We start from the raw sequence: 19,116 nt of genomic DNA on the forward strand, positions 1-19,116 counted from the left end.
GGGAAGCGGTGGATGCGATGGGATGGGACACGGTAGAAGCAATGGATACGATGAGATGCCGTGGAAGGCGATGGGAGGCGGTGGATGCGATGGGATGGGATGTGATGGATGCGAAGGGATGCGATGGAATGCGATGAGATACGACGAGATGAGGTGGGAGGCGGTGGGATGCGATGGGAGGCGGTGGGATGCGATGGAATGCGATGGGATGCGATGGGAGGCGGTGGGAAGCGATGGGATGCAATGGGAGGCGGTGGGATGCTATGGGATGCGATGGGATGCGATGGGATGCGATGGGATGCGATGGGATGCGATGGGGTGCGATGGGATGCGATGGGAGGCGATGGGAGGCGGTGGGATGCGATGGGATGCAATGGGAGGCGGTGGGATGCGATGGGAGGCAGTGGGAGGCAGTGGGAGGCGGTGGGAGGCAGTGGGAGGCGGTGAGAAGCAGTGGGAGGCGGAGGATGCGGTGGGATGCCCGGCCCCGTCCCGCCCCGGGGCTCCGGGCCGCTGCAGAGGCTGCTCCCCTCTCCCCGGGGTAGAGCCCGGCTCCGCCCGAGAGAGCTCCGGGTGCGGCTGCAAACCTGTGGAAATCCGAGCCGGCTGCAGCGGGGAGGTTCAGCTGAGGTAACCCCGGGGTGTGCGGAGGATCAGACCCCACATCCTGCTCTGGGATCATCCCAGCCCCCAGCAGTCACGGGCTGGCACCGATAACCAGCACCGGGGCTCCAGCCGGGCCTGGAGTTTCTTTTAGTGGAGCTGCCTCACTCTATTTGAGACCTGGAAAATCCCCAGCGTGTAGCACATTATTGCGTGTTTAGCTAAACTGATGTTTTTGTGATTCACGGAGGTCCAGTGCTTCTGCTCTGTGCTAAATGTGCACACAGGGTTTGGGGGATTTTTTTGCCACTAACTTGCCAATCTTCATTCCTTTCTTCAACATCATGCTCATTTCCCCCTCATTTTAATAAAAAGTTTAGAAATGTGTTGCACAAACCTCTTTGTGGACTCAAAGGGGTAAGTTTGTTATGTAAATCACCAAGAATTTGTGCAATGATGTTTTTGCAAGCAGCATGGTTGGGCACTCGGTAACTTCATTGTTCGCGAGACTGGTGAAGAGTAACAGTAAACTTTGCACAATTGCTCTGCACCGTGAGCAAACAGGAAAATACAGGAAATCCCCGTGTTCCTCAGTGTAAGAGGATCACATCCATGGCCAAAAGGAGCGACTCTCAGCCAGGCATTAACTCCTTTTTTGGTGTTACTGAGGCGATCTTTCTGCTCTGGAGTTGTTCCCTGTGCCACTGCAGTTGTGATAAACCCAGATGTTGGCTTGGGTGTCACAGCTGGATCCAGGCTCTACTCAGGGTGTTGAGAAACAGAAGAGGAGATGCCCAGGAGGCTCCACCTGCACAGGAGGCAGAACTCTGTCCCTGCACTGCACAGCCTGGCCAGGGGGGTCTGTGTGTGAGGAGTTTCCCTCCCTGGGGATATCCCAGAGCTCTGGGGACACAACCCTGTCCCTGTGCCCCGCGATGGTCCCAGGTGGCACCAGCTGAGCCCCTGTGGTTCCTCCCAGCCTGGCCCATCCTGGGATTCTGTGCTGAGAGGCTTTGCCCTGGAAAATGGTTCTGCAGGAGGGGAATGTCTTTTCTTGCCTGTGCCTGTTACACAGGACATGAAGAACAACGTCAGGGAAGGTACAGGTTAGATAATTAAAAAAATTTTCACTGAAAGAGTAATAAAGCACTGGAATTGTCTTCCCAGGGAGGTGGTGGAGTCACCATCTCTGGATGTGTTTAAAAAAAGTCTGGACATGGCACTTAGAGCTATAGTCTAGTCGAGGTGTTAAGGCATAGGTTGGACTTGATGATCTTAGAGGTCTCTTCCAACCTCATTATTCTGTGAATTGTTTTCTGTGATTCTGTGACTCGTGTGCCACCCAGTGATGTCCAGCTCCCCTCCTGCAGCAGTTTCCTGCTCAGCCTGCCTTGCTGCTTGACCTTTTTGCTAAGTGCAGACACTACTGAGGTGGAACCCTGTAAATCAGGGATGTTTATAACTTTTCCTGTGACGCTGATCTGCAACTGCTCCGTGTGTTTATTCTCCTCTGGAGCTCTTCCATGCAGACAATGCTTTCTGCAGGCACAGCCGGGGATGGGGTGAGGAGCGGGGGCCTCAGCCCCGTGCTGGAGAGCTGCTGTGAGATGTTCCTGCCTCCCAGCAAAGGTGTCTGTTCCAAACTGGTGTAACCTCCCTCAGAATGGCAGGGGCTTTGTGCTGCTGGAGGGAGAACTGGGATTTTCATTTATGCGGAAAGGACCAAAGCAAATCACAGGATCCCAGCATGGGTCAGGCTGGAGGGAGCCACAGGGGCTCGGCTGGTGCCACCTCCCTGCTCCAGCAGGGCCATCCCAGGGGACAGGGACGGGACTGTGTCCCCACAGCTCTGGAATATTCCAGGGGGGACACCCCACAGCTCCTCTGGTCTCTGTTCAGGGCTGGGCAGAGGGGCAGGGTCATTCCAGATGTGCCCCCAGGGCTGGGCAGAGGGGCAGGGTCACTCCAGATGTGCCCCCAGGGCTGGGCAGAGGGGCAGGGTCACTCCAGATGTGCCCCCCAGAGCTGGGTACAGGGGCAGGGTCACTCCAGATGTGCCTCACAGGCTGGGCAGAGGGGCAGGGTCACTCCAGATGTGCCCCACACGCCGAGCAGAGGGGCAGGGTCACTCCAGATGTGCCCCCAGGGCTGGGCAGAGGGGCAGGGTCACTCCAGATGTGCCCCACACGCCGAGCAGAGGGGCAGGGTCACTCCAGATGTGCCCCAGGGCTGGGCAGAGGGGCAGGGTCACTCCAGATGTGTCCCCAGGGCTGGGCAGAGGGGCAGGGACACTCCAGATGTGCCCCCAGGGCTGGGCAGAGGGGCAGGGTCACTCCAGATGTGCCTCACAGGTTGGGCAGAGGGGCAGGGTCACTCCAGATGTGTCCCCAGGGCTGGGCAGAGGGGCAGGGACACTCCAGATGTATCCCACACACCGAGCAGAGGGGCAGGGTCACTCCAGATGTGTCCCACACGCCGAGCAGAGGGGCAGGGACACTCCAGATGTGCCCCCAGGGCTGAGCAGAGGGGCAGGGACACTCCAGATGTGTCCCACACACCGAGCAGAGGGGCAGGGTCACTCCAGATGTGCCCCAAACGCTGAGCAGAGGGGCAGGGACACTCCCAGAGCTGCTGGGGATGCTCCTCCTGATGTCCCCACAGCCCCTCTGTCCTCCCTGTCCCCTGACACCCTGCTGGCCACCACACCCGAGCCAGCCCGGCTGTGGCAGGAGGGAGCCTGCGGGATGTGCCTCTGTTGCCTCACGCCCAGAATTTGTATTTGTATTTATTCTGAATTTGTGATTCGTACTGCCAGGCACAGCTACAGAAGCTGTCACAACACGAGAACAATCTCGCAGAGGCTCAGAAATCAGGATTTCACAAATTGCCCCCACAAATCCAGCAGCTTCTGGAGCTTCCTCCTCGAAACTCCCAGCCCAGACTGCTTCTGCTGGAGGGTTCTGCAGAGAGCCTGTTTCAAACAAGCCCTGATGGAATTTCAAACAAATTATAAAAAATTATAAAGCAGATGGATCATGGCTGGAGACACGGAGCGCTCTGGATTTACACCACCATCCTTTTATTTGGGAAAGCTGAGCAACAGGCTAATAATAGCACAAGTGTCTGAGTGTCTGTGAGGGGGTTTAACTTTGTTTAAATGTTCATTAAGTGTCTGCATGCCCACTCTTCTTGTTTTTAATTCTGCATATTAAACTTCAGAGTACTGCAAGCAGTTATTAGATTTTTGATTTAATTTGCAGTTTCATCTTCATAATAAATAACAAACAATAAAAATAATAAACATTAAACAATAAATAATAAGAAATAAAAAATTAATCTGCCCATGCAGAAGAGTAAATCAATATTAATATTTATTAATAATTACTATAACATTTCATATATATCATATTATATTATATTATATTACATCACATCATATCATATCATATCATATCATATCATATCATATCTACATTATACATAATATATAATTTATTTATAAACTTATTTATTTATTTATAATTTATCTAATTATATAAATATATAAAAATATATATTCATTTATACTATTTACATTTATATTACTTTTATTTTATATGTATAATCTATTATGTATAATATAACATACTATATATTTATATATTGTATTTATACATATTATATCTATATAGTATATTTATATAATATTTTATATATTGTTTATATTTATACTCATATTTATAGTTATACTCATATTTATTTTTATTTTTATTTTATTTTTTATTTTTAATTTTTTTATATTTTTTATTTTTATTTTTATTTTTATTTTTATTTTTATTTTTATTTTTATTTTTAATTTTAATTTTATTTTTAATTTTATTTTTATTTTGTTACTTTTATTTTATTTACATTTATATTTACGTGGCTACTCCTGACTGAGCACACTAAATGTGAAGCTGCGCTCCTGTAGATTCTGGGACTGGCAAATGAAGCCCACGTTTCTTAGTCTCAAATTAAACATCTGCAAAGCAAAAGCTGAGGTGTAAAACCTCATTTTAACATCCTGGGCATTCGTGGAGCTGAAGAAGGAGGCAGGTGGGTCTGTGCATTTATAAATGTTTTAATAAATGTATTTATAAATGAATTTATAATGAGTCAGGCAGGTCAAGTCTGATACTCCACGACCAGGAGCTCTGGGCTGAGGTTGGAGCTCTGGGCTGAGGTTTGAGCTCTGGACTGAGGTTTGAGCTCTGGACTGAGATTTGAGCTCTGGGCTGAGGTTTGAGCTCTGGACTGAGATTTGAGCTCTGGGCTGAGGTTTGAGCTCTGGACTGAGGTTTGAGCTCTGGACTGAGATTTGAGCTCTGGACTGAGATTTGAGCTCTGGGCTGAGGTTTGAGCTCTGGGCTGAGATTGGAGCTCTGGGCTGAGGTTTGAGCTCTGGGCTGAGGTTTGAGCTCTGGGCTGAGATTTGAGCTCTGGGCTGAGGTTGGAGCTCTGGGCTGAGGTTGGAGCTCTGGGCTGAGGTTGGAGCTCTGGGCTGAGTTTGGAGCTCTGGGCTGAGGTTGGAGCTCTGGGCTGAGATTTGAGCTCTGGGCTGAGGTTGGAGCTCTGGGCTGAGGTTGGAGCTCTGGGCTGAGGTTTGAGCTCCAGGCTGAGGTTGGAGCTCCGGGCTGAGGTTGGAGCTCTGGACTGAGATTTGAGCTCTGGGCTGAGATTTGAGCTCTGGACTGAGGTTGGAGCTCTGGACTGAGGTTTGAGCTCTGGACTGAGATTTGAGCTCTGGGCTGAGGTTTCAGCTCTGGGCTGAGGTTTGAGCTCTGGGCTGAGGTTGGAGCTCTGGGCTGAGATTTGAGCTCCGGGCTGAGGTTTGAGCTCTGGACTGAGATTTGAGCTCTGGGCTGAGGTTGGAGCTCTGGACTGAGGTTGGAGCTCTGGGCTGAGGTTTGAGCTCTGGGCTGAGGTTGGAGCTCTGGGCTGAGGTTGGAGCTCTGGGCTGAGATTTGAGCTCCGGGCTGAGGTTTCAGCTCTGGGCTGAGGTTGGAGCTCTGGGCTGAGGTTTGAGCTCTGGGCTGAGGTTTCAGCTCCGGGCTGAGGTTGGAGCTCTGGGCTGAGGTTTGAGCTCTGGACTGAGGTTTGAGCTCTGGGCTGAGGTTGGAGCTCCAGGCTGAGGTTGGAGCTCTGGCTCCACGTTTGGTTTTGCCTTTGGACCACCTCTGTGCTGCTTCTTCATCTCCTGGGTGCTGTTTCTGTCCCCAGGGGTTGCTTTGTTCTCAGTGCATCCATGGCACTGCTACAGAAACATGAAATATTTAATACAGGCAATTTTCCTGCTGCTGCCTTGGGTGTAAGTCAACGAATAGAGGTATAATGGATATTGTGGTATCTTTGCTAATCCAACAGGGTTTTTTTTTTTTTGCTTTGTTTTGGGGTTTTTTTCGGTTGGTTGGTTGGTTGGTTTTTGGGGTTTTTAAATTTTTTTTGGACAGTCTGGTGGGTGTTTTGTTTGGACAGTGCTGGGTTCTGAGAAATGGAGCTCTGGCATGGACATATAAAATTCCCACTTTAATTTCAACATGCCAGGTACCTCTGGAAATCTGTGTAAGTGTAGGTGGAATGCCCAGCCTGTCCATTTGGGGGGTCAATTTTTCAGCCACAGATCAAACACATTCACGTGGGAAAATTAACTCCAATTTCCTGAGAATGTGAACAGAATTTACACTCTTGGAGCTCTGTGCTGCTCTAAAATTTCCCTAGAAATCTCAAAATAGCTGTCTTCAGAAAACACTTGAGAACTTGGCTTCTGGGGCTGAAATTGCCAGATCAGATGGCGACAGGCCCTTGTGCTGATAAGTGGGGAGATTTATTCTGTTTTGTAAATGTGCCGGGTGTTTCTTTGTGCTTCCAGAGGGTGATTTATTCTGGACTGGGATGAAACGCTGCCGCCACAGAAACTGCGTGGGGAAGATAAAGCAGAGGAGATAAGGAGCAGCTTGCCAGCCCTTCAAAGGGCTCTGTGTGTCACCAAGCCTGGATTTATATTAACCATAAGCAGCAGGGGAAAAAAAAAAAAAACCACCAAAAAAACCCCAAAAAACAAAAAAACCCACCCCACAAAAACCAAAAACAAAACCAAAAACCAACCAAAAAACCCCAAAAAAACCCCACACTCAAAAAAACCCACACTCAAAAAAAAAACAAACACCAAAAAACACCAAAAAAACAAACCACACACACACACACAAAAAAAAAAAAAAAAAAAGAAAAAAAAAGAAAAAAAAAAGAAAAAAAAAAAGAGTTTTGCTGTTGGAAAGCTCCTTGGTTCTGGACTAGGACAGGAAGCAGAGCGCTGAGGGACAAAGGTTTTGTGCTCAGCTGCACATTCCCAGACATCCAGAGGCTGCTGAAAGCAGAGAACTCTGCTCATTCCCTGCCTTCCCCCTCCCAGTGCATGGCAGGGGCTGCTGAGCTGGGCTGTCACACCCTGAGCTCCCAATTCCAGCTTTTCCAGGCAGAAAAAGCTTTTATTTTATTTTATTTTATTTTATTTTATTTTATTTTATTTTATTTTATTTTATTTTATTTTATTTTATTTTATTTTATTTTATTTTATTTTATTTTATTTTATTTTATTTTATTTTATTTTATTTTATTTTATTTTATTTTATTTTTTCTGCTTTGCTCTCTGTGCTCTGCACAGGGCGAGGGGACACTCGAGGAGAGGCCACCAGAGGCAGGCTCTGTGCCCTGGGGCTGGCCAGCCCTGGCTTTGGGCAGATTTAGGAATATTCCAGAGGTGGGAATTCCCTCTCCTCTCTGTGAGGTCACTCTGGTACTGCACTGCTCCCTAAAATGAGGTTCAGGCCCTGGATAAATGAGATTTTGGGGTCAAACACTAAAAAGGGTTGTGGATGAGGTGGGCAGCCTGGAAATGGTTTGGACATTTTTTTAACACCATAAAATAAATCTATTATGGCAGTGCATACATTTAATAACCTCCCACATTTCAACCAAGGGATTAAGACTGAGAAAGTGCCATTACAAATGCCTTTCAAAAATGCTACTTTAGTTATTCAGTTGAAATATGAAAAGATGAATTTTTGGTGTGGGAGATCATCCTTGGATCCTGAGCTCACTGTTTCCATCGGGGGTTTAAATCTCTTTGCTTGGTTTGGGGGTCAGCCTGCAAATGAGCCCCAGGATGAGCCAGTTTGGGGAGGCTGCACAAAATTTCATTGTCATTCATTTCTTTGGTGTCTTTCAGCTCAGTCTGAGCTTTTTTCCACTCAGGGGTACAAGGGGTGGAGACTGAAATCTCTGGTGAAAACAAATCACCCTCCTTGCAGCCCCTCCAGCTTTTCTGTGAACAGAACATAATCCAATCACTGAAAGGTTACATCCCTGATTAATGACAAATAAATGAACCAGATTCCATTTTTAATGCAATCACAGTTAATATTTCCCAGTGAAAATACTTCCATTTCTCCATGCATGGATGTTGACACGCAGAGTTTTCTCCAATGGAGATTAATTTAATTTTTTTTTCAGACCGTGACAAAGGCAAGAAAAATCAGTTTCCAAAACATGGAAGCATTCTGGAAGCTCCTGAAAGGAAGAACTAAAATAACCTTGATTTATTTCAGATCTGTGACTATGCTATTTTTTTTTTCTTTTTATAGTTTTTGCAAAGATTGGAAACACCTCATGGGGGGAATTTTTGGGAAGATTTCTTTGGTTTGCTTGTGCTTAGTGTTCAGCCACCACATTATTCTTATAATTAGCCCCCAGATTATTTTTATAATCTTATAATTCTATAAATTTAGCTTCTCCTAAGGACTGTTCCAGCATCTCTGCTTTTGGCTCTGCTGGAGATTTCCAGCAATTCTGGACTTTGCTGTTTTGTCTTTATTTCTGATGCTGTTGAATATTTGCTTTACATTGCTGTAACTCCCAACATAAATGTTATTTATATTCGTGCCTCCACACTGGAGCTGTTAAGGTGGGTAATTACCCAGGAATTTTAACTAATTCTGGCTGATTGTGCATGAACAGAGAGTGGCCAGGAGGAGGATTCTGTTCCTTCCTAATTCCATCAGTCTGCAGGAGATGGATCTGGTTTTAGCTGGAGCTTGTTCCACACCACGCACTGCTACATAAATGCTTTTTAAAAATACACAAGTGCTTTTTTAGTGAGCCACAGAGCTCTTTTTAGCCATTAAGCCACCCATAAACCACATGGAAGTGCTCACAGGCCACTGTCTGGTACTTACAAATTAAAAATATTAATTTAAATCTCTGTCTTATAGATACTAGACAACTTGAGGGATTTCAAAAATTGAAATTTGAGAAGTAAATTTCCAAAATTTGAAATCTGACTAATTGAAAAGCAGTCTGAGGGAATCTGAGGGAGTCTTGAGTTTCCTGAGAAACTTCACTTTTCCTTTTCAAATGTCCTAAGCTTTAGATACTTAGGGAAGTTATTAATGTTTGGTAAATGTGTTTGGTGAAGGAAGAGGAAATATTTTCATGTCCAAGAGAAGGAAAACAAACTCCTGTTCTGCCCCTCTGTATGGAAGGGAGGTGGGGGAGAGGAGAACATTCAATTGGGTTTTGTTGGCAGGGGGCCACGGGTGAGAGGAAAGGAAATTATTTTAGATCCTGAAGAGACTTGGAGGAGCTGAAACTTGCACTTGGCCTTGACTGAATGCAGCAAGGAGAAACTGAGTTCTTCTCACAAATACCTTTGAGTTTTTAGGGATGAAAAGTTGCTTTTTTCCCCTCCCTGCTTTTCCTCATTAAGAAGTTTTTGAAGAACTTTTCGTCCTGAAAATTGCCAGGCAGTCCTTGCCTCAGGAAGTGTGTGTGTATGTGGGCAATGTGTGTCAGATATACATCAAAATCCACATTATTTCTGGATGATGTATTCGGAATTAATCATGCAGGGAATGATGTGGGCCTGAGAGGAGAGCTCACTGATTTTTGGTGTGTTTCTGACTCTTCTGGGATGGTTTGAGCAGGAAGGAACAGTGCCTGATTGCATTTCCTGTGCGATATTCCTCCCAAATCCCGAGCTCAGCTTCAGGGAATTCTGGAGCTCAGTACTCCAAGGGAAATAAAGATACAAATCAGTGTTAGGGGTGACTCTTTGTGCCTGCAGTGGTCACAGAAATGTTTCCTTGGAGGAGGAGCAGTGTAGGGAAGAGTTCATGGTTTTTCCCCTTAATTAAGGTGATTTTTAGCAGGCTGTTCCTGAGCTGGGCTCAGAGGTTATCTCAGCACATGAAGAAATTCTGCTGATGGCAGTGAAGAGTTCTGGCCTCTGATGGAAAACAATCAGTGACGCTGAGAAACTCCCTGTGAAGTGGAAATGTGTCATTTTCATTGCCTAGATCCATAATTCCCAGGGGTTTGTATATTTATATTTGTTTTATTCAGTGTGGGACTGTGTGTCTGTTCCTCTGTTTGGCTTTATGAGTGCCAGAAGGACACGAGCGTGGTTTTATTCTCATTACATAAATAAATGGAGTCATTCTCCCATTATTATTTCCCTCAGGGCATCCTATTTTTCATATTTAAGTTTCTTCCCAAGCTCAGCACGCAGGTTAAAAAGCCAATATTAGGTGTATGAATTTATGACAGCAAGTAAGTGATGATAGATAATATATATAATATTTCATAATTTGCCTATAGCAACTTCTCCCTCTCATTTTTCACACACCAGGTTATGATTCCTGATTGCATTTTCCCTTCTGCCCCATTTCCACATTAAAATATAAGACTTTAGAGTGTGTTTAAGGTTGGTTTTGCAGAGGAGTGAGTTGGGTGTCCCTCAGGGGTGGTTCTAGGAACACGCTGGTGCTGTGGGGCTGCTCCTGGCGTGGCTGGGGGGGTCAGAACCCCCCTGAGCTCCCTTTCAGTCCAACTTCTCTGGGTTTTCCCGAGCCCAAGGATGCTCCGTGGTGGCCACAGGGGCTGGGCTCGGGCTGGCTCTTTCTGGCTGATGAGAGCCCAGTGCAGGCAGCGGGTCCAGGCTTGCCGAGCTCCCATCCCAGAGAGAAGCTGGGAAAATTGAGGAATTGAAGAATTGAAGAATTGAAGAATTGAAGAATTGAAGAATTGAAGAACTGAAGAATTGAAGAATTGAAGAATTGAATGGAAGAATTGAAGAACTGAAGAATTGAATTGAAGAATTGAAGAATTGAAGAATTGAAGAATTGAAGAATTGAAGAATTGAAGAATTGAAGAACTGAAGAATTGAATTGAAGAATTGAAGAACTGAAGAATTGAAGAATTGAATTGAAGAACTGAAGAATTGAAGAATTGAAGAATTGAAGAATTGAATTGAAGAACTGAAGAATTGAAGAACTGAAGAATTGAAGAATTGAATTGAAGAATTGAAGAATGGAAGAATTGAATTGAAGAATTGAAGAATGGAAGAATTGTATTGAAGAATTGAAGAATTGAAGAATTGAACTGAAGAATTGAAGATTGAAGAATTGAAGAATTGAAGAATTAAAGAATTGAAGAATTGAAGAATTGAAGAATGGAAGAATTGAATTGAAGAATTGAAGAATGGAAGAATTGAAGAATTGAATAGAAGAATTGAAGAACTGAAGAATTGAATTGAAGAATTGAAGAATTGAAGAATTGAATGGAAGAATTGAAGAATTGAAGAATTGAAGAATTGAAGAATTGAAGAATTGAAGAATTGAAGAATTGAATGGAAGAATTGAAGAACTGAAGAATTGAATTGAAGAATTGAAGAATTGAAGAATTGAAGAATTGAACTGAAGAATTGAAGATTGAAGAATTGAAGAATGGAAGAATTGAATTGAAGAATTGAAGAATTGAAGAATTGTATTGAAAAATTGAAGAATTGAAGAATTGAAGAATTGAACTGAAGAATTGAAGATTGAAGAATTGAAGAATTGAAGAATTGAAGAATTGAACAATTGAATTCAAGAACTGAACTGAAGAATTGAAGAATTGAATGGAAGAATTGAAGAACTGAAGAATTGAATTGAAGAATTGAAGAATTGAAGAATTGAAGAATTGAACTGAAGAATTGAAGATTGAAGAATTGAAGAATTGAAGAATGGAAGAATTGAATTGAAGAATTGAAGAATTGAAGAATTGTATTGAAAAATTGAAGAATTGAAGAATTGAAGAATTGAACTGAAGAATTGAAGATTGAAGAATTGAAGAATTGAAGAATTGAAGAATTGAACAATTGAATTCAAGAACTGAACTGAAGAATTGAAGAATTGAAGAATTGAAGAATTGAAGTATTGAAAATTTGAAGAATTGAAGAATTGAAGAATTGAACTGAAGAATTGAAGATTGAAGAATTGAAGAATTGAAGAATGGAAGAATTGAAGAATTGAAGAATTTCCTCCCACTCCAGCAGAAGGCAGGGTGCCCTTTCCAGCTGTGCCTGTGCCAGCTGGGCTATTGCCATTCCCCCTGCCTGTAACTCTCCTGTGCTTCTTTTCTGCATTTGACATCATTAATTTGGGTGGGTTTTTCCCTTCCTGTGACACTTGGTAATTTTTTTGTGCTTTTTACTCTTCTGAGCCCTGTAACAAACTGTACAACACCTCCTTACCCTGCTCTCCCCACCTGCAGAGCTGCCCCAGCCCTGGGAGGAGCTGGAGCTGCTGGGAGAGCCCAGAGGAGGCTCCAGGACGATCCCAGGGATGGAGCAGGAAAGGCTGGGATTGTTCACCTGGACAGGAGAAGCTTTGGGGTGACCTCAGGGTGGCCTTGCAGGGCCTGCAGGGGCTGCAGGAAAGATGGAGAGGGATGAATGACAAGGGACAGGACACAGGGAATGGCTTCAAACTGGCAGAGGGCAGGGCTGGATGGGATTTGGGCAGGAATTCCTGGCTGGGAGGGTGGGCAGGCCCTGGCACAGGTGCCCAGAGCAGCTGGGGCTGCCCCTGGATCCCTGGCAGTGCCCAAGGCCGGGTTTGATTGGGGTTGGAGCAGCCTGGGACAGTGGGAGGTGTCCCTGCCATGGCAGGGGTGGCACTGGGAGGGCTCTGAGGTCCCTCCCAACCCAACCCATCCTGGGATTCCATGGAGATAACGTGCAGCTCATCTGTGCAATGGCAGGATATTCCAGACTCCCTGGGAAAAAAGAAAATCTTTATTCTGGAGGTGTCCCTGCCCGTGGCAGGGTGGGTGGGGATGAGGAGGTTTAAGGTCTCTCTGTACCCAAACCAGTCAGGGTCCTGCAAAAGGAGTTTTCTCTGCAGTTAGCAGATGCTGCAGAAGGAAACTGGCTCATACCAGGGACCTTAATGACCTCCAAAGTCACTAATTGCTATCCAGATCTGCATTTGCTGTCTGAGAGGTGAATCAACTTCAAAGGAGCAAATGCACTGAAATTGCCTCACTTACAAGAATTGAAACCTGAGCTGATTTTAATTAATCTGAAAAGCAGAGAGAATATTATTCTAAAAATATTATTGTGAGTCTGAGAGCAGTGTTCTTTCCTTGGTGGATGAATGTTGTTGTGACAGGTTCTGAGTGCTGGGAATTCTTTTTCTTTTCTCATTAGACATTTATTTTCCATAAACCAAGGCTTTCAGATGTGATCAGCTGAAACCAGGCTGCCTTTCTGATGAAGGATTCTATGTGCTTCTAGTTCTTATTTCTCACAGAGGAAAGAGCGGGAGATCCTTGTCCTTGGAACACAGAAGATATTGGATTTGTTTGCAAATTGATGGGTATTTTAATATTTGTAAAAGATTACCTGATTCAACTTAATATCTGCAAAAGTACTCACATTTAAATGGACCTACCAAAACAGCTTTTAAATTATTTTTTTAGAAAGGATTTGATTCCAAAAACTTGCAGATATTTTGAGTGAGAAAATGAAATCTGTCCACGCTGAGAACTAAGGTTAAAGCCAAGGTTCCTTCCTAACCAAGCCAACAGTTTTTATGAATAAAATGATTTTTTACAACCTCTGAATGTGATCACTTGTGGGAAAAGGTGCTGCAGCTGCAGCAGGATTGATTGAAAGGAAGCACTCTGGATTAGGTCAGATCTCTGTAGTTTCATAAGAGCAGGGTCTAAACCCTAAACCACTTAAACTCAGATTATTTCACCCCTTTAAAATCCTTTTTTCCCCCTAATTATTACTTGGCTCTGAAGAAGCAACAGGAGGAAACCTGGCAGCCAGGACAAAACATTTCTCTTTGAATTTTTCATGAGGCTGTTTTTGACAGAGAAATAAATGTGTTTGTGCCATTAAAAGGCAGGTGGCACTCAGGGACGTGATTTAGAGCTGGGCTTGGCCCTTGTGGGTGGGATTGATGCTCTTAGAGGTCCCTTCCCACCTAAATGATTCTCTGATCACACACTGGTGTCTTCCCAGGGCTTTGAGGGGAGAGGAAAGTGAATCAAGGAGTTTGAAGGGTTTCATTAATGCTTCCTGAGGGTGCTGATGGCAAAAAAAGCATCTCAAGAACCTCAGAGCAGGCTGGCATCAGCTCCAGCAGCACTTTGGAGCACACAGGGCTGGCAAATCCCTTTATGTGCAGCTGACACAGCCTTTGCAGAAATTGTACTAAGGAATACCAGAGGAAAAGCTGAAAAAAATTCCCAAATCCCCTTTTCAGGTGAATTGAACTTCAAAGGAAAGCAGGAGTTTCAGCTGTACTTGGGATTAAGGTGATTTTTGGAACTTTTGGAGGGGGGGATTGTTTTCCTCGATGTTTTTGCAGCTCTGAGAGGGAATTTGAGTCACTTGGAGCCTTGGTTTTGATAGAAAAATGGTTTTGCTTGGTTTTGCCTCCCATGGCTCTCACATCCTCATCCCCCCATTCCACTCTGCAGCTCTGAACCCTGAATATTTCCAAACCCTGTTTTTAATGCATCTCCTGCATTTTATGGAAAGCAGGAAAAGCTTCTGAATGTTAAAGTATTGAGCCCATTTCTATGATCAGCCTTTGCCTTTATTTAGTTTCTTTCATGCATGAAAGGAGTGCACAGTGAAGCAGTTTCCAGTTCCTTTGGTATCATGAACACCCCCATATTAATCCACAGACTGTTTTTTATCTTTCACAAAACAAAAAGATGTTTTCAAAGGAAGGTTTATCCTGCAGCCTCTTCTCTGGCTTTTCCTCAGGGATATGTAACAATTCAATTTTTTGTTGTTGCTGTTTTAGTTTTGGACCCCCCAAAATTACCCCAAATTATTCATATTCCCCACTGTTCTTTGGTGAATTGAACTATCTTGATTTACTTCAGAACTGATGCTTTAATACTCAGGGACTAAAATGCATCTGTATTCCTCCTCTGTCAGTTCAGTGGGGAATTTCCAGGGAAGAAAGAATGTAAACTTCCTTCAGGCTCCTCTGCATGCCAGTTGTTTTCAGAAAGGTCTTCCTTTAGACAAAACACATCATGAATTCTCTTTAATTCTCCTAATAACTTGTGATATTTCAGTTATTTCATTTCATTTCATTTTTCATTTCATTTCATTTCATTTCATTTTTCATTTCATTTCAGTATTTTCATTTCATTATTCATATTTCATTTTCAGTTTGTTGTCTGTAAACCACGTGTCAGATATAAGCGATCCCAGGTAATTTAGCAGGGATAAATCCCTCACTTTTGCAGCCACAGGGCTTTAGGCTCCCCCTCTAATCCCGGATATTTCCTTCCTGAGAACCCTCCAGTCCCATTCTCATCCTGGCTGTGGCTGGGAATCCGAGCAGGAGGGCAGCAAACAAAGCAGCCCTGGGGAAATCGAGGGGAGCCTTTGGCAAGAGGAGATCTCTCCCCTCTCCTGGGCCACAGGAAAAGTGGAAATCTATTTCTCTGCACAGATTTGGGTAGCTAATTATAGAATGCTCCCATTTATCTGGGAGTGCCCTGGAAGTGGCTTTGAGCAGTCCCTAATTGTTTAGGTGTTTATGAAGCATCATTACAGAGCAGCAAACTGCCCACAGCGAGGCTGCTGCTCCCATTCCTGCTTTAAAACCACATTATTGCCTAGGTAATACAGGAAATGATCATTGTAATCGTAATTGTAATCATAATAAAAATGCAATATTAATGTCATAGTAATAAAATAAAAATATGATTGTAATATAAATATAATTGGTGCGTCATCACCAGCAAATACTGAGAATTTTTAACTATAGGCAAGAAATACCTTGGGTGAATCTCCTACAAAAGAATTAAATCAGGTATAAAATTCCCTTTTAGCTGCTTTCTTGGAACTGAGGCAACATCTTTGTTTTACAGGAGGATTTTTTCCAGGAGAAGGAATTCTTTGGTCGTGCTCTATCCAGTCTGAGATGATGTAAAATTTACAGAAGCAAACGACTTGTTTGAAAGATTTACACAATAAAGATGTGAAATGTGTCTGTGTGAGCGGATGTACGTCATGGAAATAATCAGAAAAAGCTTCAATAAAGTCATAATCCTGGGCAGGACCGAGTGGAAGCAGTTTTGCTGCTGTTCCCACATTTAATGGGGGCCATGCCCAGTGCAACACAAATCCTGGCCCAGGGTTTGTAAAAATCTGTAAAAATCCACAACTTCTCCAGAGATGGTGACCACAGTTTACCTGAAATTCTGTTTGTGTCCTTAAAACTGGTCAAGAGCTTTCTGTTTTTAAATTATTTTTTCATGAACCTAATTTCTTTCTTTCTCCATTTGCCTGGTCATAATGATGAAGAAGAAATGAGAGGAAGGACAAATTCTGGGAAAACAGAGGGAATGGAAGGAAAGAAAACTACAGGAAGCACCAAGAAATAGAATAATGTATTATTATTGTCATTATTATTAGTCTGTAACTCCCAGCTTCAATGAGGAGACAGATCCAAAAGAAAGAGTGGCTGGAGACTATTTCCAGTTTAGAAGAAGAAACAGCCCAGGTCTGTTTGGTTTTTAAAGCAAACAAACCAAAGTGTTGGGAGTGAAAGGAAATAAAGGGCTGTCAGCAATATCAACAAACAAGAAATGTGGTTTGCCACTGCTGCTTTGAGTCAAACAAAGAAGATCTTCCAAACCTGCAGAACTGGAAGGCATTTGGTGCTGTAACCTTGGAGTTATAACTGGGAGGTATTTTGATATTTTGATATTTTGATATTTTGATATTTTGATATTTCGGTATTTTGATATTTTGATATTTTGATATTTTGATATTTCAATATTTCGATATTTTGGTTTTTTGATTTTTTGATTTTTTGATTTTTTGACTTTTTGATTTTTTGATTTTTGATTTTTTGACTTTTTGATGCTGTAACCTTGGAGTTTTGCTCTTGGGGAGGGGCTGCAGTGACAAACCCGGGTGTGAGTGCCTGACCTTGTTTTTGTGGGGTCTGTTTGGTGCAGGCTGCCAAGGGGAAGGGCCAGCCCATGTACACAGAGCTGGGACTGCCCTCGATTCTTTTTTTCCCCAAAATTTGTTCCTGCAATGAGCTTTTGATGGAAAACTGAGTGCAGGAAGTGCCTGGGTTGGAGCAGCAAAAAGGTGAATAAAAAGTTGTGGTGTGCAGAGGCAGCAGGGATTTCACCCTGGAAGTGACAGATATTCACAGATTTCAGCCCATTTTCTCTAAATTTGCACAGAAATTCAACCCTGGAGGAAAACTTTGGGAGAAATAACTTTAAAGCTTCCCTGCTAATGATCATAAAAAGGGAAAATAGACCAAACCACAAAAGCATGAGCGGGGATTGGGCACAGAGCTGGGGCTGCCCTGAATTCTTTTTTTCCCCCAAAATTTGTTCCTGCAATGAGCTGGTGATGAAAAACCGAGTGCAGGGATTTCACCCTGGAAGTGACAGATATTCACAGATTTTAGCCCATTTTCTCTAAATTTTCACCATGCCCTGCCTTTTTCAAAGCAGAGTCGTGCTTTAAATACATCTGTACATAGACAAGTATTTAAACCATGGCTCTGAGGTGAAAATATGTGTTAAAAATAAACTTTTGAGGAGGAAGAAGGAGGTTTAAAAATACTTCAGGATTTAGATGAAGAATTACCTCTTTATTTCTTCTTGTTGGGAAGTTAAGGGGAATGAAATTAATTGAAATTAAGGGGAATGAATTTAAAAAACCCCATGAATACATGGATACATTTTCACCTTGCTGTGTTTGCTTCCCCATCTTGGCCTCCTAACCTGCTGCAGGATGGGCATTTTCCTGGAGCTTCTTACTGGAATTAATAAAATTCATCACCTCCAGAACTCCTTCCAGTAGGTGGAAAAATGAGTGCAGGTCCTGCTGCTGTGGTTTTTGCATGGAGGCTTCACCTGGGAGTGTTTACAGCTAAAAGCAACATTTTCATGGTGATACTCAGCAGGAATAATAATGGAAGAATGTGGATGAGGATCTGGAAAATCACAAAGAACTGGAGTTAATTGCTAAAAGTGAAGGATTCTCCTTCCCTTCTGGTTTTTCCTAGGAAACACTCTGGGGAAAAATAGAATTGAGATCGTGGCCTTTGCTTGATGCAGCTGCACACCCTCTGTTTCTTGTTTGCTGTGTTCCTGATAATGAACCTCTGTTGTTCTGAGGAAGCCTCAGCACCCTTCTGATTTCTTGAAGTGCTGAAAAAGATCCTTCTTAGATGGTTGAAATATCGTGTATCATTTCAAATGGTAGACATTATCTCAGACATTGTGAGATAATAATTTCAGAATTAATTCCAACTCTTCTGCCAGGAGAGCTTTGCCACACTCCAATTTTCACTCAGAAAATTGGTGAGAAATTGTTTTGGAAGCTCTGCTGGCCTCAGAGCTGCTCTGGCTACTGCCTGTGCAATTTTTTAGTGGTAAATTATCACTGCAGGACATGAGAAAAAGAAGAGAGACTCCAAATATTTCAGTAGGCAAAAAGCACAGAAAAAGATTTATTGTCTAATTTTTACTGCTTTTTATAAGGTGTTTTGATACAGATTTAACATGATTGGTGAATAGGAACGACACCTCTCTAATCCCATTGGTTCAGCTAGAGAAACAGCTAAAATTGGGTTTTTTTTGAGAATTAGAAAGGCAAAACAGCACCTGGAGAAGGATTGTTTGGAGAAAGGAGGGTTCTTTGCCAAGATTGTTTCGAGAAGAAGTTTTCTTGAGAAATTTTCCCTTGGGACAAAAGTTAGCAGCTGCCAGGAGGGTAAAAATCTCTCAGAGCCAGGAATTCAGGGCTCAGTGAGTGTGGCTGGGCAGGGGTGGGTGGAGAGGACGAGGATTTGATGTGTGCACACAATCTGGGAATTCAGAGCTGCTTCACCTCCTGCTGCCCTGGGACAGGAATTCCTGCTGAAAACTCCTGCCAGGCTCTGAACCAGGACAGGCAAAGAGCCCCAGAGCCTGCCAGCCCTTGCATGCAAGATCTTGTGGGTGAAAGTTTTAACAAAATCCCGAATTTCTGTCGATTCAGGATCTCCTGAGGCCTGCAGCTCTTCCCTTCCAGCACTGCTGGCTGTGCCCTTTGCCAGGGGTGCTGTGAGGGGGTCTCTCAGGGTTGTTGATTCCCTGAGATTCTCCTTGGGGTTGCTGTTCCCCAAG

General features: G+C 43.7%; 1 long non-coding RNA gene across 1 annotated transcript; it reads left to right on the forward strand.

Annotated features, from left to right (window-relative positions):
• Nucleotides 1-14: 14 nt before the first annotated feature.
• LOC134558083 (uncharacterized) lies at nucleotides 15-1,003 on the forward strand. The gene is made up of 2 exons (XR_010082279.1): nucleotides 15-153; nucleotides 546-1,003. It is a non-coding gene; the product is annotated as an uncharacterized LOC134558083 (long non-coding RNA).
• Nucleotides 1,004-19,116: the final 18,113 nt, after the last annotated feature.

The sequence above is a fragment of the Prinia subflava genome, chromosome 14 (genome assembly GCF_021018805.1).
Source record: "Prinia subflava isolate CZ2003 ecotype Zambia chromosome 14, Cam_Psub_1.2, whole genome shotgun sequence".
In the NCBI taxonomy this organism is placed as follows: Eukaryota; Metazoa; Chordata; class Aves; order Passeriformes; family Cisticolidae; genus Prinia; species Prinia subflava.